The sequence below is a fragment of the Podarcis melisellensis genome (assembly GCF_964234715.1).
Source record: "Podarcis melisellensis genome assembly, chromosome: 1".
Taxonomy (NCBI): domain Eukaryota; kingdom Metazoa; phylum Chordata; class Lepidosauria; order Squamata; family Lacertidae; genus Podarcis; species Podarcis melisellensis.
The window spans coordinates 66,360,206-66,387,479 of NC_138528.1; the positions used below are offsets into that span (position 1 = coordinate 66,360,206).

The following is a 27,274-nucleotide window of genomic DNA, read 5'->3' on the forward strand; positions in this document are numbered from 1 at the left end:
ATTTGTTTGCTTTTCAAAAAGCCTTCACCTCACAGGGTGCTATCTAGTTGTGATGTCCTGAGTGCGCAACACAGACTTCTGATTGCGCAAGCAAACCTTTCCTCTCCTCCATCCTGCATCTCTGAAATCTGTTCTGGGGGGCGGGGAACCCTCTTAAGCAGACTGGGGCATGAGGGCTGCAAAAAGAGGGAGGAGAAACCAACTCACATCACATCCATCGACTCCGGATTGGATTTCACTCACAGATTTTATTTATTTACAAATAATACAAAATATGATAAATGGGAAATCTCAAGTGACTTTGCATCACATAAAGGTAAAGGTAAAGGGACCGCTGACCATTAGGTCCAGTCGTGGCCGGCTCTGGGGTTGCGGCGCTCATCTCGCTTTATTGGCCAAGGGAGCCGGGTACAGCATGGCCAGCATGACTAAGCCGCTTCTGGCGAACAGAGCAGCGCACGGAAACACCGTTTACCTTCCTGCCGGAGTGGTACCTATTGATCTACTTGCACTTTGATGTGCTTTCGAACTGCTAGGTTGGCAGGAGCTGGGACTGAGCAATGGGAGCTCACCCCGTTGCGGGGATTCGAAGCGCCGACCTTCTGACCAGCAAGCCCTAGGCTCTGTGGTTTAACCCACAGCACCACCCACTTTTATTTATTTAAAAATAATACAAAATCTGATAAATGGGAAATCTCAAGTGACTTTGTATCACATACTTTCCTTTAAAAAAGAAACCCTTCAACGACTCAAATTTACAATGTCCTCCATTTGTTTGTTTATTGTTATCTTGCTGATACAGTAGCTGTTAAATGCTTCTTTAGAAGCAAGTAGTGGGGATCTTTTCACGTAAGCAAAAAAAGATGCCCAAGCTCTGCCTGTACAATAAATACACAGGCCAAAACACTGCAGCAAAATGTTGCATTCATACAAATGCAAAAGCGTTGCAACAAAACGCCTTTTCCTTGAATAGCCACGGCATAAAAATTCCAATGCAAAATTAAAACACTGGTTTACTCTTAATGCGTATTACTAAATTAGATGTTATGACAAGTGCAACATTAAATTTTTTTGTACAAGCATTATATTCTCCTACACTTTTCAAAGTAGCTCCTTAGCATAATTATTACATTTAACATGTAAGGCAGCAATTGCTGTTACACAGCACCTGCCACTGGTCCACCACATAATTACATACCACTGACCTTTATATAAAAGCATCATGGAAATGTTGTTACTAGAAAACTAAATTGCCTTTCATACAAACACTGAACTGTAACTACTGTGATTTCTCTCCCCCCCACCCCTTTTAAGAAATATGTGCTTATCGGAGGGAGGAGCTGAACTAATCGAACTAACAATAATTTTCCAAATGTCGACATGTACATAAAGTTTCCGCCATCTCAAAGTGTAGTTCAAGGTATACACACAGATGGATACAGAACTGAAAATATTCCCTGAAGTCTTAATGGGGGGGTTATGCAGGATGTCATTTAAAAGCTATTCACTAACAATGCCCTTTTCCCTTTTAGCCCCGAATCCTACTGTACAAATTCAACTGGGGGAGAAAAGTCAATTAATTGAAATTGTGTATGTCGGTGGAGTAGCACTGGAAGCAGCTAACGTGGGGAGAAAAAGACTGTGTGCTATTTACTGGTAATAGTTGCAGCAGGGTAACGGTTGAGCGACTGTACAGATCCAGCAGAGAGGATGCCCAGCCATAACCTGAACTGAGAACCCACTCCTGAACTCACTGGGTGGCCTAAGGCAAGGAATTTTCCCCTCAACCTTATTTCTTACTCTGCAGGTGCTAGCAAGCACTTCAGCAGGCCAGTCTTCCACTGAAGAAGTGTTAGGTTCAAATCCCAGCCCAGCTACAAACTCTCCAGGTGCCCTTGGCAAGTCAATCCTTCTCAGCCTCAGTCATCGCTCTGTAAAATGGGTATAACTACCTTGCTCCTTAGCTTTTTTACCTGTGTGTTTATTCTGTATGCTGTATTACTGATTTTCAACCTATCTCATAGAATCACAGAATGTTGGAAAGGACCCTGAGGATCATCTAGTCAAACCCCTTACAATGCAGTCATATTCAGCTATCTGAATTGATTGATACATTCTGTAAACTTGCTTCTTTACCCCACCCTAACGCTTCTCATTTTGCGAAATGAATGTTTGTTGTAAGGTAGTCTGAGCACAGCTTACTGTGGAAAGGCGATCCATAACGAAATTAAATCAAATCAACAAATGCGATGACTACAGGAACACTAATTCACAGTACAGTGGTACCTCTGGTTACGTACTTAATTCGTTCCGGAGTCTGTTCTTAACCTGAAACTGTTCTTAACCTGAAGCACCACTTTAGCTAATGGGGCCTCCTGCTGCCGCCATGCAATTTCTGTTCTCATCCTGAAGCAGAGTTCTTAACCTGAAGCACTATTTCTGGGTTAGCGGAGTCTGTAACCTGAAGCGTATGTAACCTGAAGTGTATGTAATCTGAGGTACCACTGTACAGAAGTTATAGGTAATTACGGCTATGTGTCTTAAATCTATATCCACCTTTACGAACAGAACTTCCGCAAGGTATTTTACGAAATATCTGGATAGAAAAAGAAGGATTTGTACGAGAATGAGGCAGCAAAGCATTTGTTCCCTACAAGGGAGCAGCACACAAGATAATAATAGTTTCTGCCAATCGCTTTCATTGAGGGCACGGTAATATCTCTGTTTAAGATTACTATTTCAAGTTGAGCGACAAAGTCCTACAGCTGTCGTGCACACATGCTATTTTTAAAGGTGCAAAAAAAGTGTTCCTGACATAAAGCGTCCACCCGCAGGCACTCCTACAATGACACAGGGCATGGAGCCCAAGAATCCGGCGACGCATTTCCAAGCCATGGGGTGCCGGCGTGGGGGGAGAGAATCTAAAAACTGGACTAGAGCACCCACTGTAACTCAGGCAACAGGGTGGGGGGAGCCTCTGAAGCAAGGTGAAAAGAAGCTGGCATCTTCACAAGAAGAGCAGCTCTGCTTGTTCAGGACAAAAGGCCCAATGAGTTCAGAGTCCTGTTCTCTCTGTCGACAAGCAAGGCTGGAGTACAACAGCAATTCACAGCAGCAGGTACTGAGGAACATACCACCTCCCCTGTGATTGTGTGTGCCTTTTATAGTGGGATCACTCTGAACAGAGCACACTAGAAAGCAGCCTGATGAAGAACATTCAAAATGCATTGGGGTTCAATAAATTATATTTCTGCGCACCTTAGAGGACCTCTGGTCTCCTGCTCCTGCACTGGTGACTTCCCTCCTTTCGTTCCTTTGCCCCAGTCAGGTATAGATGTACACAGACACAGGGATGGGATTGCACTTGGCCCACGCCACATTGGAATGGATATTTGCAGAGGGTCCTACATGTGTACAAGTACCCAGAGGTTCCTGGTGCAGATGTTTCAACAAAGAGGTGGGACCATCAGGCATCCTCCCAACATCCCACCACAACTACTTGACTATGATGGAGCTCACTGGGTGACTTTGGGTCAGTCACAACCTCTCAGCCTAATCTACCTCGCAGGGTTGCTGTGAGGGTCAAATGGGGAGGAAGAGAACCGTGTGCACTGCCTTGAGCTCCTCAGAGAAAAAGAGGGGGCTAGAAATGCAATGGAATAATGTAATGGAATAAAATGCAGCTGAATGAGGAACAACCGTCTGCTCAGACATAAACACACATTACAGTAGTACCTTGGAAGTCGAATGGAATCCGTTCCAGAAGTCCGTTCGACTTCCAAAACGTTCAGAAACCAAGAAACCAAGGAAAGCTCCTGCAGCCAATCGGAAGCCGTGGAAGCCCTATCGGATGTTCGGCTTCCAAAGAACTTTCACAAACCGGAGCCAAATGTCCAAGTACCAAGGCATTCTGGGTATCTAGATGCAGGGAACTTGCAATATAATGACAGACATTTTGTGTATATATAAATCAGAGTACTTGATTTTTGACTGCTATAAATAATGTGAGCAACAGGAGGAAAGCTTTCTAAGCAACTGTGCACAAGTGGAAGGAGAGAGCCTGGCAATATAGCTCCTGAACATTGCTCTCTGCATCCATCGCCAGTTTGTGAACACACAGGGGCTAACTAGGGGCACCCAAACTGTGGAATCCCCTCATCTTGAAAGTGCGCTTATCCTCTTCGATTCTGATATTCAGGCAGCATTTGATCACCCACTCATCTGGAAGCAGAAGATTACTTCCACAAGCAGCATCGATAACAGAATTGTTAATTTGCTGAGGGTCTTTTTTATTTTTTTAAAAAAGTTACTAATGTTTGTGTTTTTGAGGGTAGCTATCTGTTGTTCTTTTTATTTTTGTTGTATACCACTCTGAACTCAATTTAGAGGAAGGGCCATTTTTTAAAAATGCAGTGGATAAATAAATAACGAAATATGATAGCATCTGACCCATCTGTGACAATAGTGGTCATAGCTAAATTCCTGCAAAGTACAGGAGAGGCAGTTTAAAGAACACAAGGGCTGCCTGGATCTCTGTCTCTCTCACACACAAGCATAAAATATTTTTGCCAGCAAAACAAAGTTACCCAAGCAGTTTTGTATTGGTGGCTCAAACACTGGAAATATTATTACTGAATACTGGTCATCTGTGCTGAACAGACTCCTGGTGCCAGCTTTTGCTACAAGTGCGTCTAACTTCAATATATAAAGTACTTCAAGGGAAGCTCATTATGCAAGGATTTTTAAAGTATCTGCTTCCAGACATCATCACCCACCCTCAAAAAAAGGTAGCCGTAAGGATGGCAGTAGAAAGATAGATTTCCAGGATTATCAACCTTCGTGCATGTTAGACTAGCCATATGCCTTAGCTCTGTCTCTGTTACTTAATCAAAGCTGCATCCACAAAAACATAAAAATGAAGGTAACAAAGTTCTTTAGCTGGGGTTATTCAGGAGGTTGTGCACGTCCCACCAGTCCTGTTAGCATGTTTCAACAAAAGGCGCCTACAATGCTATTTCCTGCTCCAAACGCCTTTGAGGACAATTTTCAGTCAAGTCTAGAGGGAGCACAGAAATCTTCCTGGCTATGACTCCAACATCTGTGGGCCCCATGGAACCCTCGCCCCAGCTGACTGAGGTTAGAGGACCTAGTAGGTGGTAGCCTACTTTTTTGCCTGTGTTTTATCGGCTTTGGGGTGTATGTAGATGTTGTGCATTTTGCGGGGGGGGGGGGGTCTGAATAGCGACTCAATAGTGCCCACTCAAGAATGGGTGTTTTGAGAAGACCATGACAGTTTCTTAATTTCCAGTATAGCCTCAGGCCCCAAAAGGCTGGTGATCTCAACTATTGCAACTTCCTATCTGCCTGTGAATCCCAGATGGATTGTACAGAAGTAAGCATCCTTTGATAAGAGGGGATTTTAATATTTAAGGCACATGGGGACATGACCCTAGAACTGAAAATCAGTTCCAGTTGAGTCTAGCAGTTATGTCAAGCCCTGTGAACTTTTAGCTAACTGTACGGCTTTAGTGAGTGAAATTTGCAGCGTTTGACCATAGCAGCGCTTTTTGCCTTCAACACAGATACCAAGAAATACACTGTTCCAAGTATCTGAGGTTCGTATATCACCCCATGAATTTGCACAGGTCTCTACAGCAGATTAATAGATATCATCTTCTTTTTTACAGATGGTGGGAGTTGAGGGAGCAGGACTTAAATTTATGTAGAGGCAAGCAGAGCGGTGGAGGGAAGAGAACCAACATTTAAAAGTCAGCTTCCAGGCTTTTTCAGCTCTATGCTAAAAAGCAAGCAATCTCCCGTCTCAGATTTCCCTATAACACCCCCAACTGCACCTGCTTGAGTCCAGCAGCTGCAGTTCTTCCCAATGCCAGCTTCACTATGTCTAAATATGACTCATTAGGTATGCTTACTGTTTCAGTGGCTTGCGCCATGCCTATATAACTCTTACACACAAACACATGGTTCCCTCCACCCAATGCACTCTTACAAAGTCAAAAATTAGTAGTCAATAAAGACAGAATAGATGAACACTAGTTAAATTTTGCACTAGTTATATCTAATAAGTACATATATACACATACTATTTTCTACCACCAGACACACATCCCAAGATCAACTGAACTAACTCCACTGTAAGCATGTTTGCAGCCATATTTACTTATCAGACACAACTGCATCTCCTGGTTTTCCAAGGGGAAAACATGCATAAAAAGCATGGGGAACCTTTGGCCCTCCAGATGTTGCTGAACTATTAACGTCCATCAGGCCCAGGAAGCCAATGACTATGGATGATGGGAGTTGTAGTCCGCAACGTCAGATTCTCTACACCTGATGTATAGCGTCAGTTTATAAGTAATTATTGTATGAAATATTATAAAGCTGTTGCTTTCCTTAAAAATGTTAATTTATCTATTCATTTTACTCATAAAATTTATACACCACTTGATTGTAAACTAACGTCAAAGCGGTCTACAAAAGATAAAGCAGTAAAATCAAGAAAAAATCACAACCATACTTTAAAACATGCAGAAGTTGAAATATTAAACAGAATACAGTGGTAATTCGGGTTACAGACGCTTCAGACTCCACTAATCCAGAAATGGTACCTCGGGTTAAGAACTTTGCTTCAGGATGAGAACAGAAATCGTGCAGCAGCGGCGTGGCAGCAATGGGAGGCCCCATTAGCTAAAGTGGTACCTCAGGTTAAGACCAGTTTCAGGTTAAGAACGGACCTCCAGAAGGAATTAAATTCTTAATCCAAGGTACCACTGTAAAATTACCTCAACTTTCTAATGTCAGTTAAAGTGTCGGCCAAAAGTCTGTATGGGCTACACCAGTCAAATCATAAAACAGCATGCAATGAGTCGGGTGGGAGGACAAGGGTACTGTGGTGTGAGAATAGGAAATAAGGATGCAAAAGAGTCCTCTGCCACACCCTGAACAGCACAAGCCCTCGTATCTATCTTAAAAAAGCAAATTCTTATCGCTTCATGCATTTACATATACTTTTTATGCAGTTCAAGAACATGTCAGATGTGGACTTACAGTGGAAATCAGCTCCAACCACAGACACAATTTCCTTTTTATCCACAGTACTGTTTGAAAGAGGGAAATGTGCATAATTCAGGCTGTTGCGCATGTGGATATCCATTATGAGCTTGGGGGAGCAGTGTGTGAAAGCCTGCTCCTCCAACACAGGAACTGAATCTCCAGCCAAGGTAAGCATCAGAATTGACCATAGTGAACAAGACTCTGTTTTATTTAATTAGCTGATTCACATTTCTGATCTGCTGCATCCTGAGATAAACAACAATAAGGCCCAGTTCAAATGCTTACCTTGGCCGCTCATCTTGTTCTTGTGGTAAAGGAGCATCCTCGGGTTTTCAATGCCCTCCACTACTCTCATAACTTAAAGTGTCGTGCAGACAGTCCATGTGGACATTCATCTCTGCATAAACCCAATTTGTGCAATTCTTTCCCCTCAGGGAAAGGTGAAAGAGTAAACAACCTAGTATTTCATGCATACAGGAAGAGAAAATGTCTGCCCATGCTTTGACTGTAGGAACTGGACAATCGTCTTAGGAAAGCATCTGAACGGAGCCTAAAATAGTGTCCTAAAACTGTGGGGTGGAATTCATTAGTAACAGGGCAATTCTATTAAAATGTCAACCTGTAGACACATTTTAAATATATCATTTCCATGTTCTATATCATTTAAAGATAATGTTCTAAGTTTTATAGAACAAACACCCACATGGCATCTTACACATTAAAATAAACCCTGTAAACATGATATAAAAGATGAGTCATTATTTTTTAAAGACTTTTCTGCAAGAAAATAGCCAATAGATTAATGGACCTTCATAGCATTGACTCCTCGTTTTCTCTTTTAGTTAAACAGAGAAGGAATTTAAAGCTAGGAACAAGGTCAAATAACCCTAGGCCAATTAAATGTATATATTAATAACTCAACATAGCTTTAGAGTTTCAGATAAAGTAATTTAGTAATAGCTAATTTTTTAGGTTGCAAAACTGCTATGCCAGTCACATTTTTTAAAAAACAAATAGTAAAAAGAAGACATCTAAACAAACTGTGGCATATTTCTTTGTCGTTTTGGCTGAGAAGATCAATCCAGCTCACACAAAAATGGTTTATTGTACACTGAAATTCAGAGAAAATTATTTGCATCCACTGGGACTTTGACTCCACTATTACTGCCGACAAATCTTGAGAGGTTCCCAGAGCACTGTCTGGTCCTGTTATGTTGGATGGGTTTAGTAAGGCTCAAGGATGTAAACAAGGTGCTTGGATTTGTGAAGGTGACCACCTGGGCACCGGATCCTTGCCCCTCCTGGAGCCAGTGTGGTGTAGTAGTTAAGAGCAGTAGACTCCTAATCTGGGGAACCGGGTTCGCGTCTCCGCTCCTCCACATGCAGCTGCTTGGGCCAGTCACACTTCTTTGAAGTCTCTCAGCCCCACTCACCTCACAGAGTGTTTGTTGTGGGGGAGGAAGGGAAAAGAGAATGTTAGCCGCTTTGAGACTCCTTAAAAAAGGGAGTGAAAGGCGGGATATCAAATCCAAACTCTTCTTCTTCTTGATGAAAACTAGGAGGAAGGGGACAGCTGGTTGGGCCAGGGAGGTGATTAATGCCTCCGTGCAAGCAGGGATGGTCCCTGCCTGCTTGAAGGAGGCAGTAGTAAAACCGCAGAGATCCAGAAAGGAGGACTTGACATTACAAACGCTATCTCCAACTTCTCGAAAGATTCCATCAACGGTATCTCTGAAAAATTTTACACACCACTTGGGAAGACAGGCGAACTACTATCAGTGTACTGGATGAAGCAAAGATCACCAGTGTTGAAGCAATGATTTTTCAACATCAATTGGTCATGTTGTGCGGATGCCTGATGATCGTCTTCCAAAGCCGAACTTAAAAATGGAAAGCGTAATGCTGGTGGTCAACAAAAGAGGTTTAAAGATTGTCTCAAGGCAAATCTAAAAAAATGTAGTATAAACACCGACAGCTGGGAAACACTGGCCTGCAAGAGTTCCAGTTGGAGAACAGCCTTTACCAAAGGTGTCATGGACTTTGAAAACACTTGAACTCAGAACGCAAGGGAGAAACGTGCTAAGAGGAAGGCACTCTTGACAAATCCACACCATGATCAACTCCCACCCAGGAACCAATGTCCTCACTGTGGCAGGACGTGTGGGTCCAGAACTGGCCTCCGCAGTCACTTACAGACTCATTGTTAAAACCGTGTTTATGGAAGACAGCCTTACTCGGCTACGAGTGATCGCCAAAGAAAGAAGAAAGAAGTAACACATCTCAGTTTCTACTTATCAAAAATCACAGAAGAGCCATTATAATCAATCTACTCCACTTTCAGTTTTTAATCTTTCCTCCTCCATTCATGGCTATTATTATGGGTATTTAATATTAAAGCCATAACCTCTGTGCTCACTGAAGTTGATGTGCATCTAATTCTGTGATAGACAGTTTTTTCAATATATTTATTTAAGTAGCACTAAATGCCTGCATTTAAAATCCACTCGCTGCTATCACTGGCCCTTACAGCTTATCTGCGTATTTACAGTAGCTACAGGTATGGCTATCCTAGGACGTTACCACTTAAGAATTCAGGCTGGAGTAAGCTATTGTGAGTGCTTTGATTTCACAAAAAAACCAAGCATGTTAAGAAGAAAATATAGAATCCTTGTCATCACTATTCTGGTTTTCTGTGTTAAGAGTGTTTTGGAGAAGAGGAAAAAATAGTAAAACAATGACAGCTACTCCCTACTTTGGAGTGGTACAGTCTCAACACTACTGTATAACTTCAATGAGGGTATATGTCAGCGCAACCCTACTGAGACCACCTTTCAAGAGAGTGCATGTAATTTTTGCCCAGGCAGGCACATTATGTGACCCATGAGAGCAGCAAAATAACCAGACTGCACAACAGTGATGGGATAAAATCAGGCCAGCAGTAGGCATGGCAAGGATTGGCATGAGATTGGGTCCCAGGATCAGTTTAATTTGGATCGCTCCAAACCTGTTCCATGGGAGTCGACCAGTGTTGAACCTTGCTGTGGTGCAAAGCCAAGTAAACAAGGTCTCACAGGGAGACCAGGGAGCAGATTCTAGCTAGGCAGATACTGAACCCATGCTTGGATTTGCTGTGGTCAATTCTCCTCTCAGGCCCCTTATGGAGCCCCCCATATGCTATGTTGATCCTGACCAGTGCCATTACTGCCCTCATACAATGTTCTTCCGCGTAACAAAGGAAAGCCATAATTTCACTGAGAGAAAAGCGGAAAAACCCCAACCAAGTGACAATCGGGTTGAGAAAGAAAAAATCCTTTCCGGCCCTGTCAACCAGCGAGCCAAAATTGCTCAGTGAAGGCTCTAACCTCTCAGAGCAAAATGGCTGTGAGTTCCAGGGGAAGCAGCCTTATGTAGGCTTCCCCCTCCCCTCTTCAGCAAGGGCTCATGGGACAGCTTTTTCCTGTGAGCCCATCACACAGAGAAGATATTGGGCAAAGCCTTGCCCAGGATTTTGCTGTAATCTATGGTGCACAGTGCCACCGGGAAAAGATGCCCCATGCTCATTGGGCAAGGAACAGGACTTAAAACTGAATACCTGTAGGTTCAGAATATCTCAAAAAAATCCATGAGTGAAACGCATGTATTCATACAGAAATTAAAGGACTATATATGGTGGTGGGGGAGACTCACTAAAAATAAAATGTGTGTGCAACAGGAAGGATCTGCTTATGCAAATGCAAGTAAACAACTCTTATAGATTGGTTATATTTTGTTTAAGGTAACGTATTTGAACACCTTACTGCTTTGATGCTGTTAATAAGAAAAGCTGTTATAGGAGCCTTGCAAATCCATTTAAATTGATTCTAATTAATGAATCAATCACTAGCCACTGACTGGAGTGAATAATTTGCTGCCGCAGGCCTCTAATTCCTACCTGAAAATCCACATTATAGTGATAAGTTGCTTCTTGGTCTAACACTGAACTGCGCTGCTTTTAAGTCAGATTTAGGATATTTTGTTCAAACAGCTAGGAAATCCAAGTCCCAGATTTATCAATTCAAAATTGCACAGGACTCAAATTACAGCAAGCAAAGAACTGGAGATAGGTTAGGTTCAACAACAATACAGTTCTGAATTTTTTAACTTTAAGTATCTTTCATTAAGCATCTTCAGGATAACATGATCCTTTAAGGCACCTGAAACAGAGTTATTTGTATATTATTTGATTATACATTTTATTGTTCAACACAAGTCTCATTAGAACTGTGACAAAACAGTGGCTGCTCCTTCAAGCTCTAATGCAACATTTGACTTTGGGGCCTGCCTGTATGCCATAGGTTAGCATGCGCATTTTTCTCTGAATTAACGTTGGAAGAATGCTTCGCTCAAGTAGCTACAAAAACCACCACTACCCCAAATAAATAAGTCTACATCCACAGTGAGAGTTTCCATTTCAAAATTTGAAAGGTGGGGCATAACTTCTCCAATAAGGAAATAATATTATTAAAAATAGCCTACTGCCTTTAGACCAGGAGTAGCCAATGTGATGCCTAGCAGATGTACCTTGCAGCTTTAAGACCCACAGGTGGCCATATTTTGCCTCTACTTCCAGTCTTTGCTATTATTACCTCTTACCTGTTTCAGAGCACCTCTTTCCATCCTCCTCCATCACCTGGACATGCTGGCTGGGAGTGATGGAGATTGAGTCCAGAAGCATCTGGACAGCCACAAGTTAGCCACCTCTGCTTTAGAGCACCATATATTTTCAGCAGTTTAACTATTTCCAAATCAGTGCATTGTTTTAAGATTTCTCTATGGTAACTATCAGGCCGATACACAAAGCACGGTGCCAAAGTGTGGTCCCTAATCAATCTCAAAGCCATTATACTGCCATATTTGTTTTGGCACAGAAATGTTCAGGTTGGATAGGAATAGCAGCAAAAAGAATGGGAAAGCTAATTGCTTTTTTTGGTTGTTGTTTCTGTTTAAGTCAATACTATCAGAGAAATACGTTTTGCAGACAGTGCAAGGGATTAAAATTAGGGCTAATTTTGACTTTACATAATGAACACAGCTGAATAACATCCATTTAAACAGTAAAAATTAAAACTGAACACTATACGCTACACTGTGGTTCACATTCAGAAATAGGTTATGTAGTCAGAATGGCCTTGGTTATGTAGAACCAACCAGCTTTCATTGCAAGAGACAAGCCAGGATGGTTGATGAGGAAGCAGAATATGACTTCTTTTGTTTTACTTCTTCCAAGGTTTCTCTCTTCTCTCCAGCCACTATTCTTGACTTCTGTATCTTTGCTGCCAATTTTTTTTAATTAAAAGAAAAAACCAGAGGAGGGCTGAATGTAGCAGTTTTGGAAAAAGCTGCAAGTACGTTCATGAGTTCATGAATGTCATGTCACTCATTTTTACATCCTGAATGTTTACGGTTGAAAAATCCAGATAGCAGCTCTGATTCACTCTTGCATATGCCAAGGTATCCAGACATCCAAAATCAAGACCACAGATTATAAACAGCTTCAGCAAATTGAGTCAAGTGCCTTTGTTCCTCTGATGTACATCTTCCTATTGCTTACAAAAGCACCATACACTAACCACTAACGCTGTTATAGCCAGCACTAGGAAAGGAAGTTATTCAAGTCTGGATTTCCTGCTTATGGATGTAGCCAAGAACTGAGAAGCTTGTAGTGGTTTCAGGAACTGAGTCATCTAATGATTCATGGATAAGATACTGATTTTAATATGTGCCTAATCACAAGACTAAAAAAAAAACTTGACAACCAGCCTAGATGAGGTTTAATTTCTGTCTTAAAGCAGAACAAATCTGTATTATGGCTGGGGGAGGAAGAGACCCCAAACATTGCAACTCATCATCACTTTCAACTTCTTTTTAAAATGTTTTATTTCCCTTTGTATTCTAAAAGGCTTTTAAAGCATAAAAAGGAGAGGGGGGGAGCTTCTAAGACAAGACCTATCCTGACTTACAAGAAACAAATGACAGGTAGGATATGCTATTGTGGCTCTTAGAAACAGATATCCATATATTAATCAACAAAATCCACTAGTGTATTGCTCTTACCAATCCACAAGATTCATGTAACTAATGGGGGTTGAGCTAGTGGAAACCAACTAGGAGAAGTCCCATTTCCACGGCTGATCAGCATGAAAGCAGAAGCTGGCACACACAGTACCTGCCTGAGTACAGGAACTTGTACTCTTGAAAGCAGAGACGTTTCCAAGCGCAAATACGGAATTCATAACTAGCCACCACTTTGTAGGTCTGAAATGTTTTGGTTGTGGGGGAAGGGTATATATAGTAACCTAAACTGCAGGCTGCCTACCTAAGCCGACGTTTGAGAAGGAAAAGTGAGTTTTCATCTGTGGAAAAATACTGGCTACCCCCCCCCCACCTCCCATTTCTGAAAAGGAGGCTCAGATGCCACAGTACAGTAACTCTGGAAAAGGAAAACCGTTGTGGGAGGCCCCGTGATTTTAGGATGCGTGTTTTACCAGCGTGTTTAAAAAGAAACAAAGAAAGTGTAGCATGCTTTTTTTAAAAAAAAGTAAAACAGTTGACAAGAAAAGGCCAAAGTGCACTCTGTGGCTGGCAGTCATTTTATGGCTTTAGTCCTACAGCAGATTTACTTAGATGACGTCAGTGGCTCCAATCCAGCTTTTTCTTTGGTAGCATTTACCACTTGCCTCTTGAAGCCTCCACTGTGCTACAGAGCAGCAGACCATAATCAAAATTCCCTTTGTGAAATAGAGTTTACCTCAGGGCACACAGGCCTAGCTAGCTGAATTGAAGGCTCTTCACCCTGCACTTCATGCCTAGAAATAAATAGCCTACAATACTGTACTTTGCCTCAGTACAGAAGAACCATTAAAAGCAGGCTGATACCTTTTTCAAAGGTTTTTTCCCCCTTTTTCTTTTGGTCTGCTCCAAAAATCTCACAGGCCAGAGTATTACTTAATATTCCAGACCTATCACATATCATGATAATACTTTGCAGGCTATTAGGGCCTCATTTAGAATGGGAAATGCTTGTACTTTATGGAAGGTTTTCCATACATACAGTTCTAAAACATGTGCCAAACAGTGGTAGATATTGTGGTAGTCAGTTCCTTTCAGTAGGAGGGCAGTTTGAGTTAGACCCTCTGCATGGCTGCTGGGATTTGCCAGCCCAAGGGCAAGATGGAATGCTGCTTTCCTACAAACCTTGTTCAAAAATTGATAGGCTTCCCCCAGAATATGTACTCCTTCATTCTCTTCCACGGTAGACATTACTATCCTCATTTCTTGTTGACCATAATGATGATTTACCAACCCCTGCACTGATGTTAACTATGGTCATGCTAACTGATTACCTCTGAACCAGGGCTTCAGACCTACTTCAAATTTAAAGTTTCAAATTCAGAAGATGGAAGCCCCAGTTAGCAAGAAATGTGGTTGATAATACAATATTGCCAGGCATCTGCCAAAGACCCACATCTCACTGGGGCAAACTGACAAGAGCCCTCTGGACCCTTATGCAATGAGCAGATCGACTCTTTGAGAGAAAGGAGCCTGTGGAGGTTGTCTTGCCCAAGGATCTTCCAAAACCTGGAGACCCTGATGCAAATGGGGCTGTCTAAAATAGCACTTTCATGAGCTCCATTAACGTGAGAGGCTACCACTGGATGGATCCCATGTTCCACTTCCCCTGAACACCCAATGCTCAACATTTAATTGCCATATGTTCAGCAGAAGCATGTTCGGTCTTCTACACACATACAGATGTGCATGTGTAAAGCCCCTACATACTTCTGCTGAAAATGTGGCTGGTGGGGTTGGGCACACCAGTATTTGGAGGTGTGGCTCACAAGCATCACATATTCTGCAGGGTCAAGGCTGAAAAGGAAGTGAAAAATTGCTCTGGAGAAGGAATGGCAACTGCAGGCTACCTCTTAATTGGGAAGCCAAGGTCTGCGAGATCCAGCGTTGCATTTCCCCCAGGCTATACAAAACCTCAATTCTGTTCTTTGTCTGCCACAATCTCTCAGCTAGACAACCTGCACTCTTCCCAGCATGAAGCAACTGTGACACTCCCAATCTTTATGACCAGGCACACCTCCTCTATCCCCAAGTAAGGTCTTTTCAGTGCTAGATAGTATTGGTTATGTTTTTGCTATGCAGAAGACTGGGAAGCCTATATGCTACACACAGGCTAGGAAGGAAGGCTCGCTGAAATCAAAGCGACTAGGGCTGGACTGTTTCCGTATATTCTGAAAGTATGAAAAGGATCAGTAGCTGAAGGAGGGGCAAAGTTACTGAAAATAATCCAAGTACGTTTAGGACTATAAGGAGTGTCCTGCTTTATGAGACCAAATGCTTAGGTTATTTTGCATGCTGTTTCCCAGGATGGGCAGGTGATCATCAGAAGCTTAAAATCAGGACACAGGGCTAAAAACCATCTTCCTCTGTTGCTTTCAGGTGACTTATCTTTGAGAATGTTGACTCAGGACATGGAGGTACTATACAATCATCAATGGATGATTGTAGCCATTGGGATCCTTATCCTCTATGGATCTGTCTAATCCCCTTTCTAAAGTCATCCTGGTTGGTGGCCATTGCTACATCAAGAAGCAATGTAGAGCAAATTTGAGTTCAATGAAGTTCTGTTTTGTCTATCCTCAATCTCTCACCCTTTGGCATCACTAGATGACCTTAGGTTCCAGTATGAGAAAATGAAAACAGTCTCTAGCCACTTTCTCCACATTACACATTATACATCTGCATCTCTCTCACACACGTGTGTGCACGCACGCACGCGCACACGCACACACACACACACACACCTCCAGCTAGTGTTTCCCAGTTGCACTGTTCTGTCACCTTTTTGACAGTAAGTACCAGTAGCATGTTTCCATTTCTTGTTCAAGAGGAGCCTATCCCTTCTGTACAAACCTCCCTTGTCCCAAAACACCCCTAGTGCCTAAATCCAAACTCTTCCTCCTGATACCACCATCTAATCCATGCTGAAACCCCTTAGCTCCACTTGATCAAAAACAGAAAAGTAAGAGATGTTAATATACAAGTGGCACATAGAAATTATCCTTCCAATTACTTTCAGGATGGAAAAACAAAAGCAAAGAGCATTCCTAAAAGCGATAACAACCAAACAAAATATATTTCTTACCAACATTCTAAAATGCTTTCTAACACTGCCAGCCCCAAATTATTCTCAGTTAAAATAACAGTCCAAAATTAGTTTTAAAATGCCTGTTGCTTTTTCGGGAAGATAAGACTCTTCCATGGCCAGATGCACACACCATGCCTGCAGCTGACCCAGTTTCCTCCAATTCATTGAATACACAAGATATGCTAAAACTATTCAGAAAATGAGACCTATGCTGGCAGAGACCTAGCGCATATCCTTAAACAAAAATACTGCCAATCTGCTCTGGTCATTATCAACACTGTGAAGCATACTGAAGAAATGTTGGGACTTGAAATCAGTGGTTAAGGTGGTTTGAAAAGAAAGAATATGGTGGCACTAAACAAGGGCACTGCTTAGAGAAATGCCCTCAAGCATGTAGAATAAGACAAGCTAAGCAAAGAAAACAGAAGAGGGTATATAACTTTAAACAAGAATGGTGTTGGGATGAAGGGGCAAAGGGAAAGGCCCCCTGAGGCAATGAATGTTTCGCAGGGTCAGAGGGCAACATAGAAGGATTCTATCCCAAGGCCATTTAATGAATGTGAATGAAAGACTATTACAACTGATATTTTCTGCTACACAATACAGAATAGGCAATGGTGGGGCTTCTACCACATTCTGGGTCTGCTAAGAATTTACTGTATTCTTTGAAAGACCCAAATCAAATAAGATTAAGGTAAAATTAAGGATAAGATGTATTAGATTTTATTACAGTGCATTAATCATATTTGAACCCTGAATCAATAAATAAGATGACGCTAATTTTCTTTTTCCAGAATTTTTTGAAGATCACATTCATCCCATTGATTTGATTTAGCCTGTTTGTTTAGGCTGCAGACTTATGCAGTGGGCAACTTCCTTTGCCAACCCTAAATAAATATTTTATTTACTGAGATATTTCTATACCACCTTTCATACACAACAAGGTGCTCTACAAAAAACAGAAGCACAACAACATAACCAATTCAGAATAAAATAATAGCTACTAGGGTCAACAGCAGATAGTTAAAAGAAACCAACTGGAAATAAAGGCCAGAAATGATGATGGTGATGATGATGATGATGATGATGATCATCCTGCCCATCTGGCTGGGTTTCCCCAGCCACTCTGTGCGGCTTACAAGATATCTAAAAACATAATAAAAACAACAATTCTTAAAAACTTCCCTAAACAGGGCTGCCTTCTGATGTCTTCTAAAAATCAGATAGTTGTTTGTTTCCTTGACATCTGGAGGGAGGAGTTCCACAGGGAGGCCGCCACTGCCTAAAAGGCCTCAGAGCCATGTATTTTCAGCATACATAAATGTAGGAAGCTGCCTCAGTTCTGAGGGGCGACAGTGCCACTGAAAAGACGCTCCCTGCCTGGCCGCCTCTAAGCAAACGACTGAAGCTGATGCCACAACATGTCTCAGATGCAAACCTCTCTCAGCATCTTCATACATTCAGGTGAAAGGGGCTTTTAAAAATTATGCTTTCCACAGACGAAAAAGTAAACTACAAATGCAAATCATGACCAAACATTTAGAAATTATGAAGCTGGACATAGGGAAAGCATCACAGGTTTTAAATCCGACTCCCAAGTTTGGTAGGTAGCCATACGACAGTTTAGCACCTAATCTAGAATAGTGGTACCCAAACTGTTTCTTTTTCCATGAACCACCTGAAAACTGCTAACAGTCTTGGCTGACCACTTATAACTTTCCTACCTGTTGCAGGAAGTGGAATATGCTATGCTAGAGGCTGCATGACATTTAATTGTATTTTATTGGTTCTTTTATTTCTTACATCTTGTTATTTTATTGTATTCCATATAATTCAAATTGCAATACAATAAAAGAAATAAAAGAATCAATGAATATACAATTAAAAATCAATATGAATGTTGCCATTCATCACCCAACTTCAGCTACAAATCCACAGACATTTCGCAGGCTGCCTTAATGAAGCTGATGGACCATTGGTGCGAAACCCTGCTCTTTGATACATTGACGCACCCTTCAAAATGTTTACTTCAGAATTGTTTTTGAAGAATACGATCCACTCACTAACACCAGAAGGATGAAGGCTTGAGGCAAACCACATCACTGTCATGAGAGTCAAAAGAATTCAAGGACTGCAAAAAATTCAGAAAGAATTCCAGAATGCTTTGGACCATGCCCTGTGTTCTTTGAGCTTTACAACTAATCCACAGTTTCTATTTCTTATTTTCATGACCACTTGCCTGTAGACGGGAGAGACCAGCGAGAATCTGTGATAAAAACGAAAGGGCTAGAAAGTTTGCAAACAGTTATGCTGCAAGATATTTGTAATATGCAACATGCAAAAAAGGGGGTTGGGGGAGAGAGATTCCACTGAAAGGATAACTGGCTAAAGGAATATTGGACACCTGAATGAGTGGAGCCTGTAGCTGCTGGTGATTCAAACACGAAGCATATCAAAATGCTCTTGATAAGCTAAACTAGCAGATAGCTTATCTGAAGCATATACTAGCCATATGGTGCCACAACTTCTGTTGCCTGTTGCTAGCATAACAATAGGCTACTGCAGACTTCTACTGGAAGCACTATTTGACAAACTGTCAACAGCATTCCCTCCCCCCAAGAGCTCTGGGGCAATGGCGTGCATGTCTATTTGCATTAATAAAAAAAAAAACAGGTGAACAAAGAGTAAACCAGATGTCAACTTTAGAAATCGAGCTGTCTGGTTTAGGAGAGTTAACAGAGGCAGACAAACTGCTAGAGCTCAAAGCTAGACAATGAGCTTCTCTCAAAACACTCTGGCCTAGGGGAGTGGCTATTTAAAACACTTGGCTTCTTTTATTTCAGCACTGTGGAAGTGAATTCTGCTCTTAAGTGCTGGCTCAAATGAAGTCATTTTGTTTCACTGGGGGTTGCTTTGCATTTCAGCAATGTGAGTGTGCACTGTAGCGAAGAATGAAAATGCATGATTTTTTTTTAAAAAAATGACTTTTCACTTTTAAGCATGAAATCCAATACATTAACCAACTTAATGCTTTGATTCTGTACAATACAGACAAATCCTGTGAACAGTTCGTTTAAGTTTAAACAAAATGGAAGTTATTATCCTCTTGTGCAAGAACTTTTGGACACTAGGCTGAATTGGAATTTACAACCCTGTCTAATGCCATAAAGGCAAGGTGTGAATAGTGATAGATAAGAATGATTTACAGTTGGGCTTTTATAAAACTGACAGATTCACATCTGGTTTACATTGCAGAATCATACAGATCCTTTTTCATGCTGCAATTATTTCTGTTCCCTCTTATGTTTTTCCTAAAAGCATCTCAAAAACATGGACAAAACACATATTAATATCCAGAATAGTGGCCCATGGTGTTTAATTGAATGTTATTATCTGGATTTTGTGTTATTTTTCCCCAAAGTGAAATCTAATAAACTAAGTGCAATGTACCGTGGGGGGGGGTGTGAAAGAGGGAAGTACACCCCAACACAGTCAAATACAGATAAATTAATAGATCTCTCTGTAGCAATATGAAAAGTCAAAAACATAAAATCTGAAAATGTATTTCCCTATAGAACTGAATATATATAACATTTTTGGGTTATCTTTTAGGATTCCTTTCATGCTAAGTTGAGAATGCACCTTGAACTCCTTCCAAAAAAACAGTACTGCACTGAATTATGATAATTAGAAGACTGTGTACATTAAAAAGGCAGTGCAATTGATGCATACTTTGGAAGAAAAAAATCTTGCTGCACAGAATATAAGTTCAATATGTTCTCACATAATTAACATTTCCCATAATTAGCAGCAGTTTTCAGTTTATGTCCCAATAAAAGTAATAGCATCCATTATCGTTTTAGATTCCCAAGCAATGGCATTGTAATTGCTTTAAAAACCATGTTTAACTTTTGCTCCCGATAGCACTTTTGAGATACCAGCTTTTTCCTCTCAAAAAATTATGCATCAGTTTGGAAACACATCAGGCAGTTGTGTATCAATGGCTAGAATAAATCAAAGACAGGGGAAAGCTAGAACTCTATGGAGGCAACTTGGATCAGTAAAACAGGGCGTAGAAACAACACTCACATTGTCAAAGGAAGCAAAGAAGAAAAAGGCAAGGAATTAAAAGAATAGTAACAGATGTTACTGATTTCATTTGGCCGCCTTTAAGCAAATATTACCATCATTTTAATAATAATAATAATAATAATTTATTATTTGTACCCCGCCCATCTGGCTGGGTTTCCCCAGCCACTCTTTAAGAGAATGCTGAAGATTTGGTTTGTCACAAGTCACTTCTCTTCCCTCCCTGCTTGAAATTGCCCCTCAAACCCACCTTCTCCATAAAGTTTTTTCCTTGCCACTTAGGCCCCTTCTTCAGTTGATTTTTAAAATACCTAAAATACACATAGCTGCAGTTGACCATATTTATCCCTTGTTGTTATTTTTGTCCTTCTCTCTGTGGTATCCCCCACTATTGTAAGTGCCTGGGAGCAGAGGTCTGGCTTTTTTTTTACTTGTGCTGTAACACACCATGTATTTAATGAAACTATATAAACAAATAACTTTCTGCTCAATCATCTCAAGCTATAAAGTAGGGAAGTACCCTCTTCCAATATGGAGGGTGCTTTTTTTAAAAAAAAATCCTCTCAGCATACAAAAATTTCCAAAGAAAAAGGTACAACAACAACAAAATGCACCATAAAGTATGTCTGTGATCCTAAAGCCTTTTTTTGCCATTAAGCTTTGGGACAGTAAACCTTCAAGAGTAGACCTGTTCTAACACCTAGGATTACTATTTTTATATATAGAACTGAAATCTTAAATTCTCCCACCAAAATTAAGAGGATTTAATGACACCACTACGGCCAGATATTCCTCTCTTTTAAGTCTTCAGACTCCAAACAGCGTTATAAAATTTTATTGAGAGATTTAATGTTTGGCTTGTTTTATATTTTAAATACTGTGTTTGCTTTCTGACCTTGGGTTCACCCGAAGTAGGTGGGATATAAGTTTAAAAATAAAAAAAAGAGTTTCTAGTAGCCCTATCCTAAATCCTGCAGCATTTGCAAATCAGTGTCAGGATGAGGCTTCACAAATGGTTACATCAGTCCAGCATCACAAGCTATGGATGTTACACAATCCATGTAGGGATATTATACACAGCTAGAGAAGCTCAAGTGCCTCAGAGTGTGTATGGGCCACAAAAACACAGGAAGTTGCACTCATTATAATCCCAAGATTATGAACTCCACAATCATAAAAGCGCAAGAATGAGACTACTCTGGAAACTGATGCCACTCTGTACGTCATATGACATGTTATACAACAATCTAATAATAATAGTAGTAGTAGTTGGTTGTTATTTTACTGCTCTTCCGCCTTGTCTGCCCCAAGCATTGGCAGGAGAAAATAGAAAAGAAAGACTCTCAAGGGAGCTTCATGAAAAAAGGTGCTGTTAAAAGTATTTATTAATACTTTTGCCCACTATCAAATAGAGATTCCACATACAGAAGCACATTTCCTTAATGCACACATACATCTGAATACATAACTCCATTTGAGTTGTGATGCTCTCTGGACCACAGTGAACAGGCAAGATGAGACTTTTTACGTGGATGGGAGGACCTGCAGATCCAGAGCAGGATTGAGATCTTGATATCTAAAGATGAGGATTCAGTAAGGACTAGCACCATTAATGCTTTTGTTGGTAGTGCAATTGTCACATTTCTAAACATAACACAGCTAGTGATTTACACAGTATACAGTGTTAGTTTAATCTGAAATCAAAATACAAGGCACTGCTGATGCCTTTCCCTAGTTACCTCATTTACTACACAATGCTAGCTATGTCTACTCACAACTAAGTCCTATTGAATTTGATGGGGCTTACTCTCAGGTAAGTGGAGTTTGGAATGCAATCTACTCCCAAGTATCAAGTCCAGTAAGAGTCTTCAAGACTAGCAATACAAGACCCAAACTTTCAGATTCTCTCTCACATAGAAGGTTTCATTCCAAAATAGTAAATAGCAATAATTCACTTTCAATGCATAACTGAGTACTGTATCTGTAACAACACACACATGCCAATAAAAGCCCAAGAGACTTTATCTGCTGTGTGTGTCCCTTTAAGAAACATCCCCCCCCCTTTGCTGTTCCTGTAACAGTGCCATAAATCTCTTTATAAATCAATGGACCTACAAAATGTAGGAAATAATTTCTGTTCAAATTTGTGCCCTGTAGTACTTTATGGACAGTGTAATGTTTTCCAAGTTGCATAACCAGGTGATAATATATAAGCATTTCTTACACTTCAATTACATATTTAGGGAAATATTTTAGTTAAAACAATGATGTAAATTACGCTCTTCTGTTATATCATTTTCTGACAAACCACAGTATAAAACAATCTCATGTACATAAACATATTAAGTATTAAATCAGCAAAGTTTTGATCACATGACTACGCATGCACATACCATTTTAACACGAGCGCCCTGGTGCAACAAATCTTTAAATCCTGAACTAATGAAATAGCTTTAGGAAACTAGGCAGCAAGTTCTACTATTTCAAGTGCAATAAAAATGCATTATTATATTAGAAAGACCACTGGTTTAAAGTGTGAGTGCATATGCTGCATCTTGTATGTGTTTTTTTGGGGGGGAATACACAGTTTAAGAGATTATTCCTTATTGTCACACACAATCCAAGCAAAGCTTTGAATTATGGAAATGAGCCCCAAATCAGGTTTTTTCACAAAAAGTACAGACTACACAGCCATCTTACTGCTAAAGGGTATGGATTCACAACTACATTTTGCTACAGAACAAAAAGGGTACTTTTATCCTTCAAGGATCTCATCATAAGAGGTCTTTACATTTTGGCCCTCCTATACACTTAAGCAGTCACATTTAACACTTCATTGTTCTTGAATAACTGGGATATCGATTGTACCCTTTTGCTGTGTTGAAGCCTGAGAATTTTTAAAGTAGGGTTGCTGGAATTACATCTGGAATTACATATTCTACAGTTTGGGACTTTCTGCCTTCAAAATAGCTGAGCTTAACTTTCATTATCAAGGGAAAGCACCACAAAAAGCCTAGATTGCTTCCTAGACCTAGATCATCATCCAAGCAAGAGAGAGAAAGAAATCGACTTTCAAAGTATTAAAGTAGCTTTCCAGTCACACATACATTCTTCAAACACCAAAACCCTTCCAGCTGGAATTCACTAAGGACCCAGATCTCGCTTGTGCTAGGACTGTTCTTTTCCACTGTTTACTAAACTTCCCTAAAAGCAGATACGATTCAACTAAAAAGCCCACACAAAACCAACATTTCACTCGAGTCTCCTCCTTGTGATAAGTTTAGTGGACGCATTCCAGGTTTTGGTACTGCATACAAAACGAAGGCATATCAAACATGTATCAAACATACTTTTCATATTTTCAGCAGCATTAGGCATCTAAAACTATTTGCGAACACTAGGCAAATTTAACAATGAGGTACATTACTGTCTCATTAATACTTTAATGTCATTCCGCATAAAGAAAAACATAAAAGCCATTACAATGGTCAAAATAGGGTGCTAATCAATACACCAGATATTTGATCTTCCTGGATGCATCTAAAATATTTAATGCAATTAGTGCCTCCAAGCTATAAATTATATTGTCAACAAATCAGCACAGAAAAAGAATTGTGAAAGCTTGTCTAACTGCCAAAAGAATTTCCTTAAAATAAAAAAAGATAATACCCTTGAATAAGCTCTAAAATTCAGATAGGCCTGAAGAGCTTTCTGTTCACCTTTTGAAGTGTTATGAATTCCCAACATTCCATTTGAAAAATATGTGGCGCATGCATATATAGAGGCAGCCTCTGGAATAAGGCAATGTAACATTGCCCTCTGAATTATCTGAAATCTCCTTAGCATGCACCATCAATACAGTCTAATGTCCTTGCAGTGGTATTTCCCAACTATTTATAGAGATGGCAAAACACTATGTACCCAAGGGCAGCCATTCCAAATTTAGGATTTATTAAAAAAACAAAAAAGTTGCATGATATAAGAGCATGTCTCCAGTTACTATTTGTGTTCCCATTGCATTGTACATAATTATCCTTCCCTTTAAGCAAAATTCAAGCTGCCATAAGATTTACACATCAATATAAAATCTATATTAAATTCAGAAAATGCAGTCATTAATTTTTTTAAAAAACCACGCTTGATACTTATATGTATGTATCTCAGAAAACTACAGCTAAGGGTGCTATCTTTCCTTTTTTATCAGCAAAGGGAATAAAATGCTAAGTGCCCCTGATAAGGAGTTTTAGCAGAGCTATTTTTTTTTTTATTGGCCACCTTAAATCAGAATTTACATGTATAATATTTTTAAGTCACCCCGTGCAAATGAAGTGTGATCTAGGAAATGCTTTAAAAGATTTCCATATTTTACATCACTAGCAGCCATTTACAATGAGAAAATAAAGAACATACCTGCTCGCTAACTTTTGAAACATTTATTGAGGTCACTTTTCATTTCCCCAAATCAAAAACAGATACTTGCTTCTAATCGTTTAACGACTCTCCTGAGAAACACAGGTGGCTGGTATTTCATTGTTTCATAAATATTTTTATACAGTGACACCAATGAGCATTAAATAAATCCATTAAATCAAGTCCAGGGTTGTGTGTGCTTCCTTCCACCCCAACACCCCTTCGAATCTGAGTTTTACTGTTGGAGTAACACAGTATCTCTCTCTCTCTCTGTGTGTGTGCCTTCTTGTGTTTTGTTTTGGATTGTGATAAACTAATTTCCCACCAAGACTAAGTGGACTTCCTTTCTTTGAAAGTGTGAATTCTGTGAACAAAGACTACTTTCTGCCCTCTGGGAAGCAGCTCCATTAATGTGTAAAGAGGGGATGTGCAAGATCCCTTTAAAAGGTTAAGGGGAAATAAATAATCCTAGGGTTCCTACCGAAAGGAAGTTTTCCAGGGACAATATCCGCGTTTTGTTGGAACTGCGACTTTGTCTTTTTTGGATACAATGTTTCTGCTGACTCCGGAAAATTTTCCACTTGAATGTGCAATTAACCAGCAGCAGCAGCAGCAGCTCTGGAGAAAGCAAAGAAGCAGCAAAAGAGAACATTCCTTCTTTCATCTTTAAGAGGGAAAAGAAATTAAAAAGGGAAGAAGGGGCGGGAGAGAGAAAAGCAAAAAGCAAAAACTCAAAGCTCTTAAAAGCCAGCCAAATCTCAGATCCAGCCACTTTTCCAAAGCTCGGCACTAGGGAGAGAAACTCGAGGGATAGGATCAATTTACTTTGCAAGGCCTGATCTGCTCCCAACTTATTCCTTCTTGGCGAAAAATGTGAAAAATGCCAAAGATTTGTCTGTGTGTGTGTGCGCGCGCGAAAGAGTGAGTGTGTGTGTGTTTGAGGGCGCGAGCGCGCGCGCGCGCCCCAGGCTGCAAAAGCAGTGACTCAGGCAACTAAATGAAAGCAGCAACAGCAAGAAGGAGCAGAGCGAGAGAGGGAGAGAGGAACGGCCGCCTGTTGCAGCTCTGCCTGAAAACCCCCCAAAGCAGCCAAAACTCCACTCAGAAACAACTCCCTCCACCTCCCGAGGCGACTTTCCGGATTTCGTTTTATTTTGCCCCCCCCCTCACATTTCCCAGATCACCTGCAGAGATTGAGAAGAGAGGAGGAGGAGGAGGGGGTCGTGAAGGAACGAAAGAGGGAAGATCGGCATGATTCTCCCAAGTAAATAACAGAGGACAAGCCCCCCCCCCCGCTCCTCTCCTTGCCACACAAAGCAACGCGAAATCTGCAGGGAAGCAGCCAGCTCCCTCCAGCCCCCACGCGCCCCAACAAACAGCCAGACACAGACCCGCACAAAACTTACCTCCACTCCACTCCCCACCTTTGCAAACACCACCAGCCTTTTGCAATTCAATTGCAAACTTCTTCCAGCTTTCCCCTGGGGACTTGGCTTGCTTAATTTCCAAGCCTTGGTGTTGTTTGGTAATTTTGGGGGGGGAGGTAAATTTTTTTAATTTTTTTTTTTTGCTTGTTGTTGCTATTATTGTTGTGGTGGTGATTTGGAAAAAGAGAGAGAAATCTCTTAATGTGTGTGTGTGTATGCGTGTGTGTGTGTGTGTTTGGGCTCTACAAGCTTGTTGGCTTGCGGGATTATTGCAAGCCCTTGCCAGTGCTTCGTGACTGCCCCCAGACCGGTGGCGGGCAGGGCGGGCTGGGCTTTCGAAACGGGCTTGTGCGGCGCGAGCGATGCTAAGAATGTTCGGAATGAGAAGAGGAATGAAATGAACGCGAGGAGCGGACTCTCGACAGCGGAGGCGGAGCCACGGGCCGCGACAGCCCGGGGAGGCGGAGGGGAGGAGCCAGCGAGCAGCTGGTGACCTCATTGGAAAGTCCGGGGAGGAGGAAGCCGGAGAGGGGAGGGGAGGAGTTTCTGGGGGGAGAGGGAGGGAGAGATCAGATCGCGTGGGGAGGGGCGGGGGGAAGAGGTCACCGAGAGCCACCTGAGCATCAGCCGGAGGGCAAGAGCGCGGCGCTGAAATGGGATCCTCTGCTCACATGCCGAGGCACAATCGGGAAGGCGGAGCGTGGCTGGCTTGGCGCGCCGAGAGAGGGGGAAGAGGGAAGAGGATCGTTCCAGCTGCGACTCCCATCGGAGGATACAGGCAACAGGATTGCAGCGCCCTGGGGACGGACGAGGCTGATGCAAACTTTCTAGGGCTGGGTCGCGCGCGCTTTTGGAGAGCCGGAGTTGGCGCTTTCCTCGTGAAATGGAGGAAGGAGCGTCAGTTCGTCCTTTTAAAATTTATTTTAATTTTTCCAAAATTTAGAAATACATGCACAAAGATAAACAAATCACCATTCAGAGACGCTCAGTTAGACGTAAAATCGGGACAGCAACCTGGAAAAGAACTGCCGTTTGTGGTCCGAGAGGGCTAAAGCGCAGGCGACTCTGGAGCTTTGCATCG

General features: G+C 41.3%; 1 protein-coding gene across 8 annotated transcripts in view; it reads right to left on the bottom strand.

The window, feature by feature from the left end:
• TEAD1 (TEA domain transcription factor 1) overlaps nt 1-26,583 on the bottom strand; it is a 180,014-nt gene extending 153,431 nt beyond the window's left edge. For 3 of the 8 annotated variants that reach the window (XM_081927106.1, XM_081927105.1, XM_081927104.1), the window contains exons 1-2: nt 26,164-26,582; nt 25,248-25,384 (exon numbers count right to left, since the gene is read on the bottom strand). The gene's annotated coding sequence lies outside the window, so the exon portion shown is untranslated. Of the gene's footprint in view, nt 1-24,075; nt 24,175-24,766; nt 24,976-25,247; nt 25,385-26,163 lie in introns of those variants that run through there. The other 5 variants (XM_081927100.1, XM_081927099.1, XM_081927101.1 and 2 more) reach the window with 5 other exon arrangements.
• Between the last annotated feature and the right edge of the window lie 691 nt (nt 26,584-27,274).